This window comes from Typopeltis vanoorti, chromosome 3 (genome assembly GCF_054136105.1).
Source record: "Typopeltis vanoorti isolate ZY-2024b chromosome 3, IOZ_Tvanoo_1.0, whole genome shotgun sequence".
NCBI lineage: Eukaryota > Metazoa > Arthropoda > Arachnida > Uropygi > Thelyphonidae > Typopeltis > Typopeltis vanoorti.
In genome coordinates, this window is record NC_143551.1 from 150,744,849 (window position 1) to 150,770,431 (window position 25,583).

The following is a 25,583-nucleotide window of genomic DNA, read 5'->3' on the forward strand; positions in this document are numbered from 1 at the left end:
TTAAATATATGTTGTTTGTAATTATAACTATTTTGATACGCATTCTTTTGTTAACATCTGTGATGTCAAATAAAGAAGTTTGTATTTGAAGAAAAGTCTGTTCGTAAACGCAATGCATTTGATGCATCTGATTTATTAAAAGTTGCATATAGAGATGTATGATATTTACAAAAGATTTTGAGGTCATTTAGTCAATTGAAAGAGAGAGAAAAGTCTCCATGGAAGGCAATTCTACACCCTGAAAATCCGTCAACAATAATGAAAATCTAGAAAACGTGTGCAAATTTATTAATAATTGGCTATTAATAAAATGAAAGCTTACAGAAGGTAGATGGAATTTTCGTTCCCTCATACTACTTAATTTTGGTTGAAGAAAGAACACGAGTTGTATTTTCAGCAACGTTTATTGCTTAAATTAATCCTACTCTATCCTTCTCATCCGTCTTGGACGGATTGATTCCCTTCCTAATGAGGGATTACTGGCGTATTAATGCATCAAGTTCGCCACTCCTCTGCTGCATCCCCTAAGGGCGATATTCATGACTGTATCCGTGTGTGTGTGTTCACTGGGCCGGTTTACCTTCTTAAGAAGAAAAACTTCAGATAAACGGGTGGAAAAAACCTGCTGTCCACACCCAAGCACGGCTAACTTGGCTATGGCTGAGAAAGATCCTTAAGCTCTTCACGTTCATCGACGGGAATCGAACCTAGGATCATTCTTCCCCAGGTTGCGAAGCGCATATCCACTAGGTTAACCGCGCGGACGCTTCAATTAATAGAGTAGCAATAAGAACATATTTTCAACTTAAGAAATACATTATAATGACAACATCTAAAATTTACCCATGAAAGGTCACGGATTTGATAACATTGATATTTTTACACTATTAGATGAGATATGAGATTATTACACCAATTCGACGAAGAGAACATCTCGAAAATAAATTTGAAAGAAATCTAGAAGTATTTAAAAAGTATGGAAATATTCATCCTTCTTTTAAAGTTTGCTTTACGACGAATTCTATAAGTCTCTTAATCTTTGTATAATCGCATCAATTCCAATACAGCTTATACTGCTTTCTTATGTTGCTTTTATCTTGACTTTTAAAAAATATTTTTAATGACGGGTCTCACCAGTTACCTTGATTATTGGAAACAGAGTGGCATGAAAATTATGGAATCATGTACTGGGTTCTGTTACCATGCAAGTTATTCTGGAATCTTGCCTATAGGACTTCCAACATTTTGTCGATTAGACTGGCCAAAGTGGATAAGATTATATTATTTTATTTCTTAGATGTTTACCACACCTAGAAAACTCATCCATTTAATTAGCTGGGCGAGTACTCTGAAGCAATTAACCTGTGTGTATGATGTTTTTATTGCGTGTCTACTTCTGCCGATATGCTTGTTTTGTATAAAGAACAACCCTTCAACCTCCTTGGCAGGATTTTTCCTCTTGGAGACCTTCTTTTGAAAAAGCCCTTAAAGAGAATCTTTGTGTCCTATAGATTCCTGGATAGAAATCGAAGCCAAATCTTTGCAGGTAATAGCCATTGTCGAAAGAGGTACAAGAATGTACCTACCTTCCGAAGAATAATTTTTTACAACTGAAAATGTGATGTGAATTTACCATTTATTTTAAAAATCAGAATCTTCTCTTTCGAGATTGATTCTCAAAGTGAACTACCAAGACATTTCATAAAATGGATTTGGCTAAATAGTGTGTAGAAAATGGGGAAAAGTACAACAATTTTTGTTTCAGCAGTGCATATTTTAGTTTTCAAAATCCATTATAAGTTTCTGTATATCCTCAGTTGCAGTTGTTGTGTACGGATATTGCACTTTTAAATATTAACAAAACATGCAGCTGACATACGGACTCATTCTGCTGATCTGCAGTCAACTTGAAATCAGGCTTAACAAAATGCCTGAGTTATCAACTTAAAGGCCACACCAATATGGAATTCTTCAGTCCACATAATTATTATTACAGCTTATTTGGCCTATAGTAGGTTGTTTGAATTATTTTGGATTTTAGGGATACCGTGTAAAATACGTAGTACCGCTTCTGTTATATCTCATGATCTTATAATTGAAGACGACATTTTAGCGCTACTAAACAAACATTCGTTACTAAAGATTTTTATTTTACAGCACATAACTGTATTGTAATTCTATCTTATCGTATAAGAGGGGAAATGGTTTCTCCATTGCCTCTCTCTCTTTTAATAAAAATAAATGAATATAAATATCATGCTCAAATAGATTAATTCCGTAAGTGATTTTCTCACTCTTTTGTTATTGGCTCAACATCTAAGTTCTATAGGTTGTTTTTGTTTCTTAAATGTGAGTCATGATGACAACTTCCACTATATAACAATAAAAAATAAAAATAGAAATAAAAGTGCTTAAAAAATGGCACAATCCACTTGCATCTATCCAAAAGACCAAATTAAATAATTTAAACAAATTCTACTTTTTAATGTTAATTTTTTTTTCTTACAGTACATTAAATAACGTTGCATGTATTCATTCGCCTGTTCATGTAATTTTCACACCTTCAATTTAATCACTGAACTTTATCAAACTTTTAGAAACAGTCTCACGAGACTCCTTTCTAAACTTCCGAAATACGTTAACCAATAGCATGCGATTGCTTCCATTACTGTTCTCAATTAGCAAACGGAAGTTGAGCAGTCTACCGGTGTACAATACATGCATTAATGAAAATTTGTTTTAGGTATCTTAAGAAGATTTGATTTCTCAATGCCTTCTAAAGCAAACCGGAAATAAAAATCTTTGTAAGCAAAGTACACAGGATTATTTCACAAATTTATTGACATAATATAATAATGTTTATTTAAAGTTTTATTTACTTTAAAAGGTAAATGATCTTGAAATACTTGTAAATGTTTATTTTGTCCATTCTTTCAACATCAAACGGCAGTTTTATAATTAAAAGAAGCCAAGAAGATAAAGAGCCGACATCCCTCCTTTCCTTGATGTATTTTATTTGCTATTTAATCGTTTCAATCGGAGTCAGTTTGCCCTATAGATAAATGGCTCTAGCAATGTCGAACAGTTTTCATTTTAAACTTCTCACATTTATTTGAAGAAGAATAACTATGAAGTAAAAAAAAATGTCTTCGAAGGAATTTTATGGGTTCCAAATTACAAAGTGGTCTGCTTGTGATACACAAATGTCCTTTTATTCAAGGCGATAGAAAATGCAGTTTTCTGATGCTAAACCATAATAGAGGCATTGAGTTCAAAATATAACGCCCTTAGAGGCATCACTCTTTCATTCGAAGGAGACAAGTATTCGCCCAATATGTGTAACACAAGCAGATTTTATTGACGATAATACACGTGTGAATTAGCAGTGAAAAGAGAAGTCGGTACATTGTACGGCGGCTCGGTGATATGATAGATACTGTAAAAGGGATCAGATACCTCGCAATAACAATAACTTCTTATAAAGAAACCAAGTTAACGACACTAAGCAAAAAATGGACGCCCTAAGCACCAAAGGCGGCTATAATGTCGGCGATAATGAAAGTCTTAAATGTTTGGAAGGTGGTCGTGAACCACTCTTTGTTAGTCTCATGGATAACCAAGATGTGACAAACATTTTATTGGTGATCTAAAGAACCAATCTTGAAGACATCCCTCGCAGACATTTTACTCTAAATAAAAAAAAAAAGGTGTGCGCTCGATAAAACGAACACTGTGACATACTACGACATCCCGAAGGACCTTTTTTCTATAGAATTTGAAGAAGAGTGCCTTTAATTATCTTCCCGTGCTATAGTATCCAAGGACACACTGTTCTATATTAAACTAAAAAAAAAATGTGCTTGCTGATGTTCAAGTGATAAGTATTTCTTCAATGTACTCTCACTAAACAATGGATTTCAACTAAATGAAGACATGTAAGTAAATCAGTGTTTAACTGAATATTTTAAAGGTCTTCTTTCTTAAATAAAAATTCAGCCAATAGATCATCTTTCTTTTATTTGATTCTGAAAATAAAATCAGCGATCCACAAACTCTGTACGGAGCACAGAATCAAATAAGTGAAAACTGTAACGATTGCTATAGCCAGTCCTCCAATACTTTTTATCCATATTATTAGAAGAAATCCTTATAGTCCTTATAAGGACTAGTTTAAAGGGGCGAAGAAAGAATGCTTTTCATCTTCCCCGTTATCTGTAGAGGACAGTGTAAGGATAGGGTGTTATTGAGCTATTAAAGTTCTGATCTTTGACAGGAGGGTAACAGCAATAGCCGAGCCTCAGTTAGAACTTCATTGATTACAGCATTGCCATCCATTACCCTTCCAGGGTAATAAATTCGAATGTCATGTTTTCACTCATTAGAAGAAATAAAAGAAAATCATTTTACTATATCGGTGGGATTAATTTCTCTACTTGGTGTAAGAATACCATTCCACTTATTGGAGATTTAAAGAGGTTTCAAATATTATCAGTGATTTAAAATAGCAGAATTTTAGGGTTAGTAAAAGTTGAATACAAATTTAAGCATCATAAAATTAATAAAAAGCTTTATAGGTTTACAACTTGTTGTTACTTGCATGTAGTGTTGACCGCGGTTTTCAACATGCCGACTTTAGCGAGAGAGGTGGGGGGGAGGAACCGTGTGCTTTGCATATTGTGTGAAAATAGCCTGTTTGGGCGCACAATATGATAAAATATCGCCTATTTTTTAATTCTCCTTCTCTCTATTTTTAATTCACAAGAATTGTAAAAAGGTCTCGAACCGGAAACACTTAAAACCCGTATCAGTCATTTTACGACTCTGCTGCGACCAGCTTAACTAATTCATTGAAACTTAATTGAAACTTAACTAAATATTAAAAGCCATTGATAATTCATTGATAGCTTAAAAATTGAGGGAAGACAGAATATGAGGAAATTATCATCATAAAGCTACAAACTGTAACTAAGCGTAAGTTAACGTTTCTTTTTATATAATACAATACAATGCATTGTACTGTATTATATTTTATCTGTTGCATTTGTCCGGTGCATTAATGTTAACATTAACGCACACATTAAATATCAATGTTGTATTTGTACACCATAACAATATTGACGAATTACATAATGGAAGTATTACATTACATCCATCTTAGTCCCTGAACAAACGAAAACTGTCATGATAGATTTGGACTCTTTGTCAATCACTGTGGAGTCTTATGGGTTATGATTCCAAAACCAAACAACAACCGTCAAAGTAAAAGTCCCTGAGACAAACAAATCCACTACATAACCAAAGTTGTGTTGATTTTTGTTTGTTTGTTTATTTTCGATGTAGACGGTACTGTATAGCAAACATGTACTCCAAATGGACAAACTTTCCCTAAGTGGTACTGCATTGCATTTAAAGCATTTACAAGATGCCTTAAGAAGAATCCGATAGTAAAATAGCAAACTGGAAATTGAATTCTTCATTCTCATTCATTCTGCTTTGTACATTCAGCAGCTTTTTGACAAGCACAGTATTAATGGCGAACTATGTCCAATAACATCATCACTTCCCTGCGACTTTTCTCTGATCCCAAAGATGAAGCCAACAACTTCTGGATTTCTTAAGGAGAGCGAAAAGTTCTGTGAATCCAGTGCACACATGCATTCACAACTTTAAAGAAAAAAGCAACATTCGCTGTATTAGAGAACTTTATGATTCACCCATTTAGGCGAGGTAAGGAAAATTTTCATTCCTCGTTATGAAACTACTACCTTGTTTATTGAAATTCAAAAATTACTTGAAAATTGTTCCATCTTTGGACTCTACAGTAGGTTTACAACCTTTCCTGGATAGATTTCCATAGAATATTCGGCTCTACGTTAGACTAATATCACTTACGTCCCTCTCGAAAGAAATAGCCCTTTACTGAATAACTAAATTATTATTTCTAAAATAAATCAATGAAACTCCGTACATGATGCCGTAAGTTAAAAATAATATACGAAAGTTCTAATTCATTCTGTGCCAACACCGGAGTACAGTCACCATATCAATAACTATCTTAAATAAACTCCAACTTACATTTTAAAATTCACCTACACGCGCGCGCCTATGCGACATATCGCTTTAAGAGCCTCTGCCGGAATGAACGATTTGGTATACTCATTCAACCTCAGGTCGGAATATCTATTCATCTGACGTTAGAAGTGAGATTTCTAAGGAATCCCTTTGTGGTTTTCTGAGAGTTACTATCGCGTTAGTTTCAAAAGGCTGCTCCAAGAGCACATTTACTCATCACTTCCTGAAAACCTAATTGACAAGCCATATAAATGACGGATGCTTCTCTCAGCTGCTACGATGGCATGCAGGGATCTCCATCCTGAATGTGTAACTCGCACAGATTTAGATTACTAAACCGGAAATGCATTCTAAACTACGCAACTTGCTGAATTTTTTGAATTGACTAAGTCACTTTATGAAAAATTTAAAAGCAGCTTTTCATGTTCCACTGAATTAATTATTAAACTATTTTGCATCAGTGCTTGCTGATGACTGAGAATAATTTTCACTTGTAGTCGTAGCAAACAAAATAATTAATTGCTTCTGTCAAGTCATAAGTAATATTAATGAAGTCATGTAGAACTGTAAAATCGGAGTCTCCAAGGTCTACTATAGCAACGCTGTGAGTTCGCTTACTGTGTTTTTTTTTTCGAAATTCCATGACCTTTTCGCATCTTAATTTAAACATAGCTGTTATCAATATTATTATAATTTTATAGGTAGACATTCTTTGCAGATAAAATTATGGGTTCAGTTACATATTCCGAGTATTTTCATCAGGGTGTCTTTATATCATAAGTGATAGAACTTTACGAGACAAATAAAGGCAAAATGGCACATATTTTGCACCCAACATGCAGTATTATTTAATATAATAGGCTATATCTTACTCTGGGCCTTTATGTTAGTATATTTAAAATGAGAAAAATAAGGAAATGATTCCGCTGAATATGTCATTTTGAAACCATCTCAGTGCATAATTAATTTTCCTGTTGTTCATGACGCTCAGAAATTCTAGCCAAATTTAATTAATTCTCATCAGTAACGAACTTTGTTCACTGCTCAACTAATAATTGACTATATGATTTTTAATATTTTATTCGATTAAAGCAATGTAAATGAAAATAAGTCGAAAAGAGCATGTTATTTGGTTTCTAAACTAACATGCTACCAACAGAGGGCGTTGAATTTTCTTCAAACGAATTATTGTATTATTTTTACAATTATTTCTTTTTAGTGCTACACTAATCCTTGCTTCCTATTAAACTTCATAACCTATTCTAAGCTCTCAGTGATTTAAAACTATCAACAAGTACCGATAGTCAGCCAAACCAAAGTAAAATGCTTTTGTTCATATACGAGTTGCCAAAAGGTGTCACACCTTATTATTAAATTACTCTGGATTAGAAAAAGGTTGTTAGAAGTTTTATCTCTTGATTATACTAAAAATTAAAGACAGCAAGAAATTATATACTTGGTTTAACCCTTCTTTCAAGTGTAAGCAAACAAAGTTTGCGCGTGAAGTATTTTCAGGACTGGGCAACTCGTGGTATAGGTGGTATGACTTCACATCACTTGCTTTAGTATCCCATGATGCAAAGCACATCTCCTTGCGGAAATGTGTAAGGCTATACATTATTGGAAGGGTATAGTCATATACCCAGACCGGTTTCGACCTTTATTGAGGTCTCTTCCGTGAGAGCCATACCCAGAGGTGATACTAAGGTTGAAGTAATGCAGAAGTAAAATGCTTTTGTATACTTACTATACCCTTTTAAAATGTTATAATAAAGTTTGGAGTATATTTTTACTAACTATTTGACAAATATCTGTATCACTGTAACAATAAAAGGCAGTACGGTTTCTGTTCTTAATATTATTGTTGTGTTATGGCACGTGATCAAAAGTCATGACAATTTTCAACACCTTACGAATAGAATTTTGTCGAAAATTATTTCAGAATGACATTTTTAAAACTCAACAAAAACTGTCCCTACTAGCCAGCTGCATATATTTTAGCAGAATATCTAAAGTACAAATGTATCTTAAACAAATGACATGCCAGTAACGTCTGGTGAGTCAATGTTTGCAAAGAATTGGGCTTCTTTATTGCACGACACGTTAAACTCGTATCTCCAGATCATTGATATTGCTGGGTGAATGTTGGGGTTTAAATAAAGAGGAAAAACCTACGAGTAGAATATCAAGCCGTTATTACAGAGTAAGGATGAGTGCTCTCCATTTGAAATAAGTGAATGGGGATGATCAATAGGTTTGGGCCGAGATTAGACTCACCTACCACTCAACCAAAATAAATTGGAAAAGTAAGGGAAAAGAGAGGAGGTTGGAGAATAAACGGAGATATTCTTTAAAATGGACAAATGTCCGAGTATAACATCTCAAGAAGCTTAGGATAAAAAAAATTGTGACTAAACCAATTGTGGAAAAGTTTTAGAGAGACAGAGCGATAGCGATGTTAGTTGTTCGGTCAAGATGAGGAAAAATGAGCGAATGGCAACATCTCTCCTACAGTTAAATGGACCATTTCTTCATTTCTGCCATTTTACCTGCAAAGTGATGGTGGCTTCTAGTGTAACATAAAAACACTTCCCGAATAAGGATCTTCGCATTGTCGACCATTTTGGTCTCAGTGCAGCACTCAGAAAGAATAATGGGTCGTATAAAATGTACTTTTCCCAAGATTGAACTTCCCTTTCTTGTTTATGCTTACAGATGAAAAAAGTATATAGAAAATCAAAGCCTCAAATTATAACTGGCACAAATCACTAGCTTAAAGGACGAGGCTATAAACAAAATAACACAATGAAATACCAAAAGAGGTTTTCTGTGTTTTTCATTCATTAGAATGAAAAGGTCATCTTTTCAGGTGGTTTTCAGGCAAAAGGGTTGGTTATGTTTGCCGATAAAATGATATAAGTAAAACTTCTTCGAGTGATGTGAAGATTCCCAAGAAGTCACTCCTGAAATCATTTCAGGAAACTTAGTGAAGAATTATTAAATTTATATGCAATTCAAGACAAATGAAAACTAAGAATGTCTACATACTTATAAAATCAGAGAATTTCTCCACACGTGATCTCCTAACTATTTAAAGTATTCCCATGAATAGAAACTGAATAATACTTTCTATTCCGAATTGGCTTAGATGGTCAGATTACGCCGGAGAAATTAATGTCATGAGGCGAATGTATTGCGGCTATAAGTTTTGTTGTCATACTGAAAATAAAAAGTGTATATCACTTTTTACTTTCAGTGCTTTTTTAAACTAATAAATATTTTCCGAAGAAATGCATTATTTTCAGTTTTCAAAGGGATGTTGGCAAGGATTCAGAGCAGGTTGACCAATATAGTTTCAGTCACTTGAATGTTGATTATGAAGAAAGACTGAAGAAATGAAATTTACAGAAGCCAGTGGACACAGGGAAGAAGAGGGGGATGTAATTGAAACATATAAGTTGGTATGATTTGTGAGCAGATCAATGTGCACGAAAATTTTCATAGAATGTGAGAAACAGGAGTTGAACAAAGCTTTTTAGTGGAAATTGGGAGAGAGAGAGAGAGAGAGAGAGAGAGAGAGAGAGAGAGAGAGAGAGAGAGAGAGAGAGAGAGAGCAGTTGCAGCGCAGGAAACATGGACTAAAATTAGAAATAGTTCGTACATTAATAAATTTAATTAACTCCTAGTTTATCATGTTAACGCAACTATACCTGACTTCATCACCGGTTCAAATAATCATTTTATTTATTTTTTAATGATGCTCTTCAAATAAAACTAGTCTGATTAACTAATAAGCAGATATTATCGTTTTTCCATTTTCAGACTGCATTAGGAATGATTCAAACTGGGAATATTTTGCATGATTTTCATCCAAGTATATATATATATATAGCTAAACACACAATCAGACGTATCATTCCACTGTGTTTCATCAAATTCCAAAAAGGCACAGTAAATACCTCACAAACAAAGGCACTTCTTTCGGAAATATAACCCGTTTGTTTTAAACCAATCTTAATATCTTTTTTTTAAGTGGTTTTATAAGAAAAAGGCTACGTGACAAAAGTTAATTTAAATAATCTCAACCTTTGTTAGGTCATAAAACAACTTCTCCAAAAGGAACTCTAAGAGAAAGTAAAAAAAAAAAAAACGATGAAGAAATATTTCCCACAAAGTCTCGTCGTTTTGTTTGTAGATTTTCGTTATTTTTTATTCCTTTGGGGAAAAAATGGGAGAAAAAAATCGGGTAGTTTCAACCGACTCTGTTAACGCTATCTGGGCAGGAAGAAAAGAGTAGAGAAGTGAAAAATTACGGGGGAAATGGGGGGGAAAGAAAACATTTAGCTGACTTTTATCTGGACTTACAATAAACTAGAAAGAAAGGACGAGACAAAAGAATTCCTGCATACGTTAGGTTTTAAGAGGTTTCTCTTTCCTTAGCTGGCATTTGATTAGGCGAGAGAATATCTCAGAAAGCATATTGTCTTGCTAAAGAATCGCATTTATTGAGTGAGTTACAGACAGATGATCTCTTTCGCCCTTGACTACAGCCGCTATTAGTCAAATTCCTAGCCAAGGACCGGAATATTAAATTCATCATCAATACTCGGCAAGCGTTGGGTGATAATCGCCGAAACTCAGCGTGATGCTTACGGGAAAGAGCGAGAGAGACGAAAAACGTTCATAATGGAGTGAAGATTAATGTTGTTCGTTTATCCATTGCATTATCTTGATCTATGGATAAATAATTCATCACGGTTTATTTAAAAAGAGAAATGAATGAGAATAAACGAAGTTGCCTCTGTTAGATATCATTAATGCCATTCGAATGAAGAACAAATCTCGTTTTTATGTTTTTTTTTTCGTGGAATACAAACACTGCCATCTATCGAAACTTCTTGTCTTAAATTAATTTTCATTTTTGATAAATAGTCTCTCAAACTCTTGTGATTCTTTCAATGTTGCTATGAATTAAATTTACAGATCAGATATGATAAAAATGTATGGAGTGAGTTTTTATGCAAATAACAACGCATTTCAAAGAGGTGCGATAGTCATCGAGCAGCAGGTTTAATAACACTGCAAGATGACGACTCTGAAACTTGGAACTGTCCGTGCTCCAGTAGCGCTTCCTTTGAAAACACGGTCGTAGTTCACAATGGGGACAAATGATCTGAAAATAATAATAAACCGAAAAGTATTTAGTGAAAGGACTGTAAAGAAGTGTATTCGTCAATTTCAAAACCTCTTATTCCTTGCGCCATCATAAGAAGCATTCACATTACGAATAATCTGAAACAATGCGCTACTCGTAAATGGTTATATAGATGCGTACAATCAGATTTCATCTGCTGTATTTCAGCTTATTTTACTATTTATAATCGACTTTGTTAATTATTTTCATAAATGTATATTTTATTTTACGCATAAAACGATTAAACAAAATCTAAACTAGAAGGACTTGCAAAATAAACATGTAATTATGCTCTCTTTGTTTAGGTTAAATGTTGGCATCGTAGTTAATCTTAAAATATAAGAAATTTCATGACTTTACATGAAGTTTTAACTGAGGCTCGGCTATTTCCGTTACCCCGCTATGACCAGAGCTTATAGCTCAATAACACCCCAAAGAAAATTTTTTTTTCTTTAAACAAATAAGAAAAAATTTAAAACCATTAATGATCTCTTAAAAAGTAATCTTTTAATAATAATGAAGTAAAAATTAATAATTTAAAAGTTAATTTATTTAAACACCTTCATATTAAATTATTGTTCTAAAATATAACTATTTTATAGTGACTAGATTTCTTCGTATTCCCGTGTGGTGGCTGGGATAAGAATAGCCCAATGTAGCTCATGCATGTCGTACGAGGCGACTAAAATTGGTATCCTGGGAGGGTAATGGATGGCAATGCTGTAGCCAATGAAGTTCTAACTGAGGCTCGGCTATTGCTGTTACCCTCCTGCCATGATCAGAGCTTTAATAGCTCGATAACACCTTATCCTTCACTGTCCTCTTCAGATAACGGGGAAGATGAAAAGCATTCTTGCTTTCCCTAAGATTTCTTTGTATCATTCTGGAAGATTCCAGAGGGTAACAGACGGCAATGCTGTATATGTACTGGTGATTGAATGCTGTCCATGGCTTTTCTAAGATAGTTGATATCAGTTGAAATATTTTGGTACCATTCGAGGACGAGGTGTGTGTGTGGGGAGGGGGGTAGATGGATTGATCCAGGTACACTAGAGAATGACACGAAGATCAAAGTTGAAGGAAGTTATGTAAGAACTTGAAGATAGGATATTTAGGTTTTTTCTTAATTTTATACTTATTTTTAATACTTTATTTTTATATAATCTGAATAAATGTTTTAGAGACCAAATACAGAACTTCTTCAAGTCACTTGAGGCTTTCACTAAGTTGGGCAATGATCTCACACCTGGTAAAGAAATTAATTTCGCTCTTGTGACTAAAAGCGAGTTCGATGGCAAGCTTTTATCCTTTTCGAACAGATTGAATGCAGACTTGAGTAGGCCTCAATGTTTCTATGAAATGAAAAATATCAAGACAAATTAAGAAGTTAATTGTTGAACTTCACGCTTGTGAGAAAAACCTTGTGAGGGAACGCGCCAGTACAAAGATAGATTTATTTTATCTTATTTTTGAAAGTTACATATGATAAAGATGAGACAAATACCCACACAAGACATTACTCAGGTATAGATTTTACACCTTTCGTATGTAGAATATATGAAAAAAATGTGATCTGTGTTGCTTCCAGTTGCAAAATCTTTGAGCATAATTTTATTGCAGTTAGGACGATAGATTGTTGCTGTCTAAAGTACTCAAGATTTTTCTGATGTCTCACTGGCCAACGATCTAAGACTATAAGAAGTAATATTTTTGGTACAGTGGAAAAGTGGTTTGTTCAGCTCTTTTTTCCCGGGGTCGAAGGAGAAGATGACAGTAGATAACTTTTGTCTTTATCGTAATACATTCAGATGTCAGGGGTAGAAGGAAGAAACGCTGAAGTTTCTTCTGTAGTCTTAGCAAAGTAACCAAAAGGCACAATTGCTATTAGGATAGGAAGTATGTCCTTCAGTTATCTTAAATTACCTCTTCAAAGTCAGAACAACACATGAAACAGAACTGTTTGATGTGTTGTGTGAGTTTTTCCATAGACTAAAAGTTAGATTTTTCAATTAAAGACCTTGCGCTTAGCCCAATTTCTTTCTTGGACTCCTTTATCACATCTATGCTTAACTGAACAGGAATTTGAGTGGTATGAGGGGATGAAGGCCTTCGTTTCAACAAGAATTATTTCAGTTATTCATTACCGTGCCAAAAAACAACCGAGCTGACAGTGGCTGAAGGATGGGATTTTCTCTAGAAAACGAAGGCTGGACGAATTTAGTAATCAAGAGGACTGTTTGATGTATGTGATACATTCAGAAGAATAATCAAAAGGTGAAGGTAGTTTAATAGATGGTGAGGATAATTTGGTATTCTAGGTGGATCATTTGCGAATATAGTTTGGACAGTTCAGGGATGCACAGTATTTGTTGAGGACTCACCTTTGCTTCGGTTAGGAATATAATGTCGTATTCGTAACTGGAAATAGGCAACATTTATATTTGTTCTCAGGCCAAGAGCATTTTGGTGAAGTAGATGTTTAATTAATTTGGGATTACTAAAAATCACACGTACTAACCACAGTGATAAGTTTTAATACGTAAATATTTCATCCCAAGTATCTTACTATTAATAGTAAGAACGTCGTTGCGGTTTAAATTTAGTCTGTATAGTAGGGCTTCAGCACTTTCTTTATAATCTATGTAAAAGTTTTGTCTTTATCCCAGTGGATCCTATGGTTTGGGTTTTCAACTCCGTGTTGAGAGAGACCAGATTTCTGCGGTTTGAAAAGACGAATGTGGTCTTGATGTTCCGAGATGCTTTTCTGAACAGACCCCCCCTGTCTGTCCAAAGTAAGACAAATGCGTCTATGAGATCCAATTGCAGGAGCATTGGATCTAATAGACGCCAGGTAACATCTGAGGTGAAAGTTTGTCCTTAGGAGAAGGTAACAAGTTATAGATCTGGTTGATGGTTTATAAGTAGTGGCAAAATTGTATTTCTTCATAATTTTTGAAAGACGTTCGGAGATGTCTTTGGCATAAGGTATGGGAATCCTATGGGCTTCTTCTTGTCTAGGTTGATGTGTGGGGAAGTGACTGATGATTTTGTGAGTTGTTTTCCCCACACATCAAAACATCTTAATTTGAGATTCATTTTAAAAGTGTTTGTTGTTACGCTTTTGTAGATATTTTTAAACCAGCAAGGTTACTATAGCTATCTATTTAACATTATTTTAATCCCATACGAAGAAGGAAGCCTCCTCTTGAGGTGTTGTGAAATAACAGTCTTTTGAAACCTGCCATCCCTGTCGCAGTGAGCTTGACAAGCAGAAGAAAGACTGTTATAGGTTCGATACCTAGAGGACCCTTTTTAGCCCTTTTTTGGCCGATTCCTGCGTTAGTTCATCTTTGGCACACGTAAGTAGGGTTTTTCTTCCATCGAACTCTGGTTTGAACCCCCACAACTGAAGAAAACCGACTGCAGAACTCATACTGATTCAGGCATAATTTTATGACTTAGGAATACTACATGGGGTCATTTGTCTAGCGCAATCTCTAAAAAAGTTAGATTTAAAGGCGCTATGCCCATTTCCTTTGGGAATAAAAGACAGAGGAATTCTTTATTTTTATTTTTAATAACAATATCTTGTTATTATGTGATTTCAATAATAGTATATTTGGTGGCACACGATTATTAAACCTACAACACATTAAAATAATGCGCTGTAGCTTTTTATTAGGTGAGATTGTCTTAGAACATCTTTCACTGCATTGAGGTCACGAACTTTACAGGTACGTACAAAATTTTTTAAAAGGAGAAATAATGCAAATGCCATTCGAAGATCCTGGAAAACTATTTTTTTAATTAATTAGTCTAAAGCGCGCACATATTCCTCACACAGTTTTGACGTTGACATTATAGAATCATATCGTCTAAAGGCAAAAGAAAAATTAACTTCTTAATTTACTGGCAATTAGCAAACAACTGAACACCTTTTCCATCCTGGTTTGTTGAGTGGGTCTTGTCTTTGCACTCCAACCACCAGAATGTCGGTGCGAATGTTTAAATAATAATAATTTTCGATTCTAGTTAAAATAATCTTGTTAATTCTAATTTAAAAAATAAAATGAAATGATCGTGATATAAAATAAAGAAATAAATGTGAATTCTGTGCTGATTTATCTAATCATAGTTTTTTCTTTCTTTCTTTTTTGAATATTTCATTTCTGAATAATGAAAAGATTGGCTTCTACGTTGATTTGCAAAACTTAAGCTGACAAATCCCTCTGTATTACACTAATAGGTTGCCAGTTTATTCTTGATAGAATTTTCGTGATTAAACCTACGAAGGAGAATGTATTTAATCTTCAAGTGCATAATTTAATTAGATTTCAAGTTCACATTCCAATCACGTCAACTAATTTAGTCGCTTAGCAACACGGAACTGGAATGTTTCTCGAAGTGTGCCATCTTCAATTGTACTAATAAACAAGAAGAAAAAAAAGATACATATGTAAAAAAAAAAAAAAAGTCACTAGCAACGGGATTATGCTGCAGAAAAAAAAATCCATGTCATTGAACTTCCATCTGACGTTGCTAGGAGACAGTGACAAAAAAATAAGATTGTGGTAAATGCTTATAAAAAAGAAAAACAGCAACTAAAATAATTTCAAGCATTACTGTTTTGTATTCCCCTGGAAATATTATTGTTCTGGAACGTGCCTCTGATTACGGCATTGACGGCAGACAAGCCGAAAACTCCGAAGCAGCAAAAACAAACGCATAGTGGAAATCACTCGACTGGGCACGAGCAGGCAAGGGGATGGCGAACGTTGGGGGTATCGACTTGAACTCCTACATTTTGCTAGACAGTCTCAAAATCATTTGGTGCGACTGCTCCATTTATCTTCGATGCTATCGACAGAAAACGCTCTATGGGGAGATCCGACAAATGCAGTCAACCACTTCCAACTCGACTGCCTTTATGGGACTGATGTAACTTGCGAATCAATGAATGAGAACTTCCAAGACATGAAGAAACTTTGTCCTTCTTGTGGGAGGGGGATAACGGGGGGGATTACTTGCGCTCGCATAGTGTTCGGCACTTCCGTCAAGAAATCGAATATATATAAAAAATCAAATGAATGGTTTTATGAATGCATTAGTATTATTCGGTATGTGCACTTGAAAACAGATGCGAATGTATCGGAAACTGTGTCCAAGATTAACCGACTTCCGTCTCTGCATAATTAAAAATCGCAGTAAATTAAAAAAAAATACAATTTGGATCGTCATAAAGAATTTTAAATAGAATTTTAACATAGAATATGACATACTAAAGCACTCTTTGAACATCATAAAATTCATCACTCATGAGACTTAAACAGAGAGATGAGTGTGAGTGTAACGTCATCCACAAGGTCACTGGGTAATGTAGCATACTAATCATAGAAATTAGGACCACAGATCTGAAAATCTCACTCTAGCAGAATGATGAATCACACTTCTCCCTTTACTGTCTGGACGTTAAGTCTGAGTGTGGCGCCAACCTAAAGAACATATTCTATTATACTTCGCTCTGCAACAAACTCAGGAATTTCCTTTATAATGTAGCGTGAATACATTCCGAACATGTCAAATCGGACGATAGTCTTGCCAATGAACACATTTGGTGTTTATTGGCTAAAAGAAAATCTCTAAAAGAAAGTACAGTTATATTTTTTGTGGATAGAAAACAAACAAATCATTGTTGTGTCTATCAGTTATTAGAAACTGAATATAAACTTTAATGTAATAGCTTTAATTTGTGATACCAATCACTTCTTTGTTAAGATTATTGTGACGTCACAACGCTTCCTATCATGCTTTATAATGCTAATCTGAGTAAAAAAACTAAAAACATTGTTTGTTTTTAATTCTTCACTGCTGCTGCCACCTGCTGACATTTACTATAATTATCTTCGTTCACAAGCAAATGCATTTCTAAGTGTAAACTATAGAAGAAAATAACTAAAAATAAGTACTGGAAGATAATTAAATCTGATACATTAAAAGAAACTTCGTGTAACTTTATTTCAAGAGCGGCTATTTCTTTGCCAATTTTCAGATATCAATTTTTCACTAAAGCGCGTAAGTCCGTGACACGATGTATGTGTTCGGGTTACCCGGGGCATTACAAGTCATAGTTCAAAGAAATAAATGCACTTAAAAACAATGAACCACATTTTTTTTTATTGCTGTTGAAAGTGGTTGCTTTGGTAACGAAGAGAATTTGCATCGTCAGGAAGTCAGATCGATTGCACGTGCAATCTCATTTCGTCCTCGCTGATGCCTCGTTGCTGCTTTAACTTCATCCTTCATTTAATAATCGCTTTCTTCGCTGATTACTACTGAAATCTAATGATGATATCAGTAAAGTTTACGAAAAGTCTAAGAAGTAATGAGCGCTAGGTAAAAGTATACTTACTTATAAAAAGTTAGGTATAAATTTCTTACTTGTTTGTATACGATGGTGACTTAAGATAGTTTTTCTTTTCTTCTAACCGACACTTCCTCCGATGCTAGTTATGTTTGCATACACTAATTTTTAAAACTTTATTTGATGCGTTATATCGTAGCCCGAGGCCTCTTTCTGGTTTATGAGAATTGTGCCAGTTTTTACGCATGCATGTATAATATTTAATGGCCATCTTGCATTTTCACCTCTCCGTTAAATAAAAAAAAAAAAAAATCGGAGCTGCAATCGGTACGTTCAATGAAGTGTCGAAATTACCCGAGTGTTTTAGCAGGACACGTTTAACATCAATCGCTTTTCACTTCATGCAAATGACGCGCGGTTGGAATCCAAAATGAAATAGCAGGTTTATGGGATCGTGGGTTTTATTAAGCATTCTTTACCGATGAAGTAACTGTAGCAGAAAGTGTAGTAAAGTGACTATCTGTCTGTCTTGTCTTTCATTTTAAGTACAGCTTGAAAAATGTGTTCATGAAAAATGTGTGATCGGAAATGTATTAGACAATTTCTAGCTTCCGTATGGCAATTGGAAGAACGACAGTATGTTGCACCCTTCGATTAGAAAAGAATTGAGTTCGATTCTCGTCGTGACGAGAAGAATTTTTATATGGGCTATTTTACAACTAAAGGTGAGTTTGCTGATCTCACGAGGAGGTATTAGAGTTTTTTCTCGGCCGAAGCTCGGGTTTTTCATCCCGCATACACGCAAAAGGCTTGGTGTAGAGGAAGTGGGCAGCAGATGGCATCGTGCGTTGATAGTAGTACTGTAGTTATAGATTAAGTAGAAGAGATGGTGAGTTGTGCAGTGGAGTGGTGTGTCACTGCACACCACTCCACTGCATAAGTCCTTACGATAAGCCCTTAGCCTCCTTGGAGGTGTCACGTAATGATAATAATCATTTCACATTTGATTCATACCGGATGATCTGTTGTTCCACTGAAATGCATACATTATACTCAGTTATTATATTCAGTTCTTCATTGTTATATATATATATATATATATATATATATATATATATATATATACACACTTTGGTGGCGAGAGTAGGTTAGGGTGTGAAGAACCGATACGATAAAACCGTTATTCTTGTGCTAAAAGCAATATGCTGGAAGAGTAGATATCGCTTGCAATCGGGAGTCTGCGGGTTTGAATTCTGTTGCAACATAGATTATTGTTTTTGTATACATGCGAAAGAGGATTTATTTTGATCATTTTATCATTTTTTTATTTTATTTTATTTTATTTTATTTTATTTCATTTTTATTATTTGATCATTTTGATCACAACGAAATATTTCTATACTTAAAAAAAAAAAAAAAAAAAAACACGATGGGTTTACATTCCTCACTGTGCTGGATTCACATAATAACGCTTTAGTTGCATCTCGGGTTGTTCGTCCCCCAGAACAGGTAAACCGGCCCTGTGAACACACACACACACATGGATTACAACCAGGAATACGTTCCAGCCATGCGCTCATCCTGAGCCCGAATAAAATTGGGGGGTTGGGGAAAGCAATGGTGAACTACCCTGTAAAAAAATCTCACCAGGAATACTTTGTGGGCGGTGCCTACAAGGTCACCTACGGTCGGAAAACTGAAAACCAATTTGCCTCTCTCTCGAAACTTTTACTCCATGATGGTTTGGAATTTATTCAAATAAATTTTTATGAAAGTCGCTATTTGAGAGAATAATTAACATAATTAACTTCGTGTTTAATTGTTTATTATGAACTACATTTTAATGGAGAGTTACGAGTATAGTCAAGTTTGGTGGCCGAGTGAATAATCTGTTTGCTTTCCAACCAACAAGCTGTGGGTTTGAATCTCACCGCGGAATGCATATTTGTGAATATCGATCGTAGATTATTTTCATTTCCTTGTATGAGATCGCTGTCTTGCTTATTAGAGATCTGAGGTGACTTGGTAAAAGTTACGATTTTATTCTTCAGAAGAGACTTTGTGTATCTATCATTTAGCCCATCCACGATATTAATGTATGATAAGTTCGTAACTTTTCGTGAGTGGGATTCAAATTACATTATACAAAATAGTACAGTTTAACATTAAGATTTAATAACATAAGGAGGATTTGATGATAAATGAAACTAAACTAGACGCAGAAAATACATTTGAATGTGCTCAATGGGTCCTGAATTTGGTTGCTTTTTTGTAATTGCCATAAGCCTTTCATCTTTAAATAAAGTTATGTATAATAAGTAAACTTCCTGCCTTTCCTGCTAAAAGCAAGAAGAAAGCAATATAGCTTACCATCAAGCGCAGGCTTGTAGTTACTGGTCAAATACAAATTGTCCAATTACTTTTTCATTCAAAACATATAGATTGGATATGAATGAACTGAGGAGTACATGAGAATTCTTATTACTTGAATAACTTTCAGTAGCCTAAGTTGTGATGATTTTTTTATTTTTTATTAGTATGAATACATATTTCAGTATATCAGCAGTGTACATATGACTCGCAGTTTAGAACGATGTTAAACACTTGTAATATTTAATTTATTCTTTTTATATTGACAATCTCAATCTTGTAATTGTTACTAAATATATAATACCATGATTCAATATGCTTATGTTCATCTATGAATTTTAAATTTCGATTACCAATCTTCATTCACTTTCCTGTTTTAGAAACGCATAATAGTTTGAATGACTTATTTTATCAGGATATTTTACTTTTTTTTATGAATAAAAAGAAGATCATCTCTATGAAAAAAAAAAAAAAAAAAACGTCACGCAAAGATATCTTTATTTATTTTCTTATCCGGAAAATTTACGTGTATAATCATAGAAATAGGGAAATGAATTATATTATAATGAATAGCGTTAGGTGGCTTTGGATTCTTGTTTTTGGTAAAGGCAATTCACCATGTTCATTTATTTATTTATTTTTTTCAAAAACGACAAATTTCGTAATGAACATAATACTTTTTAATAATAATAATTCCTCAATGGTCCGTGGCTTCATAACGAATAATTTCAGTTCAGTCATCTTAATTATACAATTTTAATGTCTTCTAGATTTTTTTCTTTTCACAAAACGGGTTTTAACATATCAATGAATTGAAATTCTCTTCTATAAGTAAAAAAAAAAAGTCTCTCTCAGAGTGACGCAGCTGATTATCTTTAAACATAATTTGTAATCTCTCCGAAAGAGATTCTGTTATTTAGGAAATTGCACGGTCCTGCCTTAAATAATAACGCTTAATAAAGGCCGTCATATTCTCCAAAACCCTTCGTAATTAACCAACAAAAGAGCAAATGGGATGGTCAGAATTGGGTGATCACTCATATTGTTCAAAAATACCAGGACATCTTTCTTTGTTTCTCCCCATGTCTACCTACTCATTCGTCATGTGATTGCTGACTTCGTACTTTCCAACATATCTTTAAAGGTCTGATGTCATAATGACAAATCACCGAAACTGAAACTTATGAAAAGTAATAATCAAATGGATTTCCCGTAATTAGGATATCATCCTCCAGAAATGATAACCAACTTTCAGAAAGAGTAGACGCTCTTCAAACTCTGATTAGAATCGTGCTTAAGAATGTTACAAAAAGCAAACTTTTAAAACAAATGGAGTTAGATTAATAATTTTCTGAAATTAATATGTTCTGCTTAAATTCTGAATTACCCTGATTGACAGAGATTCACTCAATAGTGCAAAAGAAAGGGACAGCATTAAATTTTGTTAAAATTCAAAATTACACTAACGGATATTTCATTTTTTTTTTAATTTACGGACAACTCCGGAAATTTTATTTATCTCGTGGTAACTGCAGTCAAAAACTCATGTGTAATTTTCCCATTTAAAGTTACGTGTACCGAACATAGAATAATACGTGATAATTTTCCACTTTATAAGTTACGTATATAAATTTTACGCTTGAAAAATCTCACGTACCATTTTGTCTGCCTTGTATTTCAAAAACAAGTCTTTGAAATGCTTAAGTTTCAGAAGGGTCTTACACGAAAGAACACACGAACTTCAACACGTAGACTTGTGTCTCTTTAAATTACCTGGCTGTCTTTTTTTTATCCGAGTGAGGTCTAAAACTTCTCTTTCAATAACACCTTAGGGTGAACAGAAAAAAAACAAAACAAAAAAAAAACGTTTTTATACACCATAACCAATTAAGTTTTCATTGACAAAAGAGAGTTTGATAGGAGAAAAGGTGTCAATTTTTACGACTTCTGGAAAGGATACCACTGATCGTACTATTGACTAGCTTTAATTGGCACGATTCATCATCTTATTAACTTACTTATCTTGTGGATAAAAACCTCCAATATAATACCAAGGAGCCCTAAGGATGTCAATGCTGTTTAGGATTATGGCAAGGAAGCTAAGCTTTTAGATGTAATCCTGTTTTCGTATATATTCGTGCGTTTTTAACAAAAAAAAATCTTATGAGGTCAACAGAATCACCTTTGATCGAAAATCCTTATAAATGCTTGTTCCGATGGGAACAAGGATTCGAACCTAGATCTTTCTAACAAGATTGCGTATCATACTTCTTACATCTGGTTTTATTTTGTTAGAATTAATTCATCTCGATGGTTATTACCTGTACGATCGTTACAGGAAACATTTAGAGTGTTTTTTTTTTTACAGCTACGGGCTTTTCTTTTCTTCTACGCTTTTTTTTCAAAAGTTCGGTAATCCATTCAATGAGAATTCACGTGGACCTGAACTTTGTTCGCACGTAACCAAAATGAATTATTTTATCCTTCTTTCTCAGCCCATGGCTGCTTCCCCATCATAAAATCCACTCATGTTTGTAGAGGAGTAACGTCATTATCCTCTTCCTTCTGGACCACAGATCACACGGCTTCCCACTGACAAGTTGATTGCCCCGCTAACACTTGGAACGTCTTAAACCAAAATGATCAAAAATCGAACATGGTCAAGAAGCTCAACTTATCACAGTTACTCACCACCACTTTATCCGCTCTTTCGCTTTCTCGTCTCTGAACTCGTTACTTTTTTTTTGTAGTTACATTTTGTCTTTATTATCCCCTGATGAAGATGGAATTTTTCACCCAGAAGAAAACGAATTAATTTAATTCGCTTTCTTCAAGGTAATTTCAAACTTCTGCTTTTTTATTTATATATTTTTTTAGGTTCACAGCTCGAAACGAGTAAATGAAATTTGATTTTATAAAATTATCTTATTGTATAAAATAACTTTTATACAATAAGATAAAAATCATTAATAAAAAATATTGACAAATGTAAAACAATATAATATGGACGGTGATATTAAATTAAATGAATCATGACATTCGGCTTATATTTTTAATGCCAAGTTAGGCTTAAATGAAAAAGACAAGAGAAAAACTACACAACAATGAGAAAGACAAAAGAAAGTCTACACCACAACAAGAAAGTCTAAAGAAAAACTCTACACAACAATGAGAAAGAAAAAGAAAACTCTGCACAACAATGAGAAAAACAAAAGAAAACCTCTACACAACAATGAGAAAGTCTAAAGCAAAAGTCTAAACAACAATGAGAAACTAAAGAAAAACTCTATACAACAATAAGAAATACAAAAGAAAGTCTACACAACAATGAAAAAGTCTAAAGCAAAACTCTACACAACAATAAGGAAGAAAAAGCAAAACTGTACACAACAATAAGAAAGTCTGAAGAAAAAGTCTACACAACAATAAGAAAGTGTAAAGAAAAGTCTATACAACAATGAGTGACTAAAGAAAAAGTCTACACAGCAATGAGAAAGACAAAATAAAGTCTAGACAACAATGAGAAGGACTAAAGATAAAAAAGTCTACACAACAATGAGAAAGTCTGAAGAAAAAGTCTACAGAACAGGCTACAGATATTCTTGTGTAAAGAAAAAATTACTGAGACATTGCGTGTTAAGCCCAAGAAGATTTGGAATAAATTTATGAATAAATCTTGTTTGGAATTACAGTATATATTAATTAGATGGTTGAATTTATTTTGCTCAGGAAAGCGAAAATGTAAATTCATGCATTTATTCAAAGGACGTCTAAAGTCACAAGGTTTGCTCACAGGGAACATTACATCAATTTTAAAGGTAGGTAACATCGGTTACATGCACGTAACGCTTCTTGACCATGTTTGATATTTGATCCTACTGGTTTAGGACGTTCTAAGTATAACAAAGGCAATCAACATGTCAGAAGGAATCCATGTGTTCTGTAGGTCAGAAAGAAGACGTTAATTATGATGACTTTGGACCATTAGAGTTAATGTGATTTTTTTACCAACTTCCAACTTTCTAAAGGTTGAAAATTGTGTATCATCAGCTGTTCGGCCATAGCCTGCTTGTTGCATTCATTCTTTGATTATTGGTTGCCTGTTAAAACTAAAACATGATGTTTCTTTTTCGTTTATAGATTATGACCTAAATCACCGTTTCTAAAAAGTTTGAGATTGCTGAACCCCACATAAAATATTTCCTTTTCGCGTAATCCTTATGAAAATTTTCATAAAAGTTATTTGAAGAGAATTATGAAAATAAATCGTTACTGCAAAAGAATTTAATCAATATAACATACAAAATATTACAACTAATAGAATACCTTAACTACTGCGTAAATAATTTTAAAAAATATATTTTTAAAACTTATTTACACATTTATCAGCAGCCATTCAAATTATTTTAAATGGCTGCTGTATATTTTCCTCATTCTTCGCTAAAGTTCTTTTTTTTTCAGAGACTACATCAAATATAACTCGTTATAAATGTCTGTACGCTCTGGGAAGCCGTAGATGTTTTCACAGGCCCCTGCGGTTCTGCGGAATTGAGTTTAAGAAAATGAACACTTACCTAGACGATCCTAGAGAGGTCTTGTTTTGTAGTCTAACAATATCTAGAAACTCTGTTCCTGGGATAGTTTGCTACTGCGCCATAAAAGGAAGCATGAGGTCCTCGCATAAGGCAAATTAACCTTTCCTTGTCTGAAAATATCACAACTAAATTTAAATACCTTTATCACGCATACTCTCTCATAATTAACCACGTAATGATGGGACAGAAGCGATGGCTTTAAATTACTAAAAATAACATTGGACACAGCTAAATAAATATCTAGTCTTAAGAACGATCTTGCCGATTGATTGGAAAGGGCCGGATTCCAAATTCTCCTAGTATGCCAAAAATAGTTCAGACTAAAGTTAGTATGTCTTACACGGAGATGTAGGATTTTGCATCTCCCAAAGTAGATGAACTCTGCAACATACACGCACAGCTGACAAATGAATAAACGTGGTTTTCCGTCAGTTGGCTGCTCTAAATGTTAAACAAACAAACCAAAATAAATTTTTTTTTTATATTTATTTTATGACGTTATTATGACTGATGTCCTTGGCACTTTTTAATATGTTTCAGGTCAACGTGTGCTACAAAAATGTAAGTAAAATGGGGTGTATAACGGCACAAAAATTGGGTTTACAAACTCTTCAACATTTAGCGAAAGAGAAGAATTTCAATCCTTTCTTTGTCCTTATCCTACTTCACTTAGAACAGCAAACAAATAAGTACAATTCTATTATAACCCACACAACAATAGATATCCTAATACGTTTAATGTTCAACTTTTATTAGCCCTTTCGAGTGTTATTCTCTCTCTCTCTCTCTCTCTCTCTCTCTCTGTCTCGAGTTCGGTAAAATCCATTTGATACATTCTAAACTATTAACGGCTTGCTGAAATTTATAGCTTACTGAGATGCACCAGCACTAAACTATCCAGTGCATCATTAAGTTTTATTTGCCTATAATGTGTAGTCTGAAACATATACGTAGCGTTTCGCTTTTGAATTATTTTATATCCATCGAAATA

The 25,583-nt window shown here is 34.0% G+C and overlaps 1 long non-coding RNA gene across 3 annotated transcripts in view; it reads right to left on the reverse strand.

Annotated features, from left to right (window-relative positions):
• Window positions 1-24,753, reverse strand: part of LOC150108653 (uncharacterized) — a 305,460-nt gene extending 280,707 nt beyond the window's left edge. For all 3 annotated transcript variants that reach the window (XR_016550674.1, XR_016550673.1, XR_016550672.1), the window contains exon 1: window positions 24,572-24,753. This is a non-coding gene — a long non-coding RNA (uncharacterized LOC150108653). The remainder of the gene's footprint in view (window positions 1-24,571) is intronic.
• Between the last annotated feature and the right edge of the window lie 830 nt (window positions 24,754-25,583).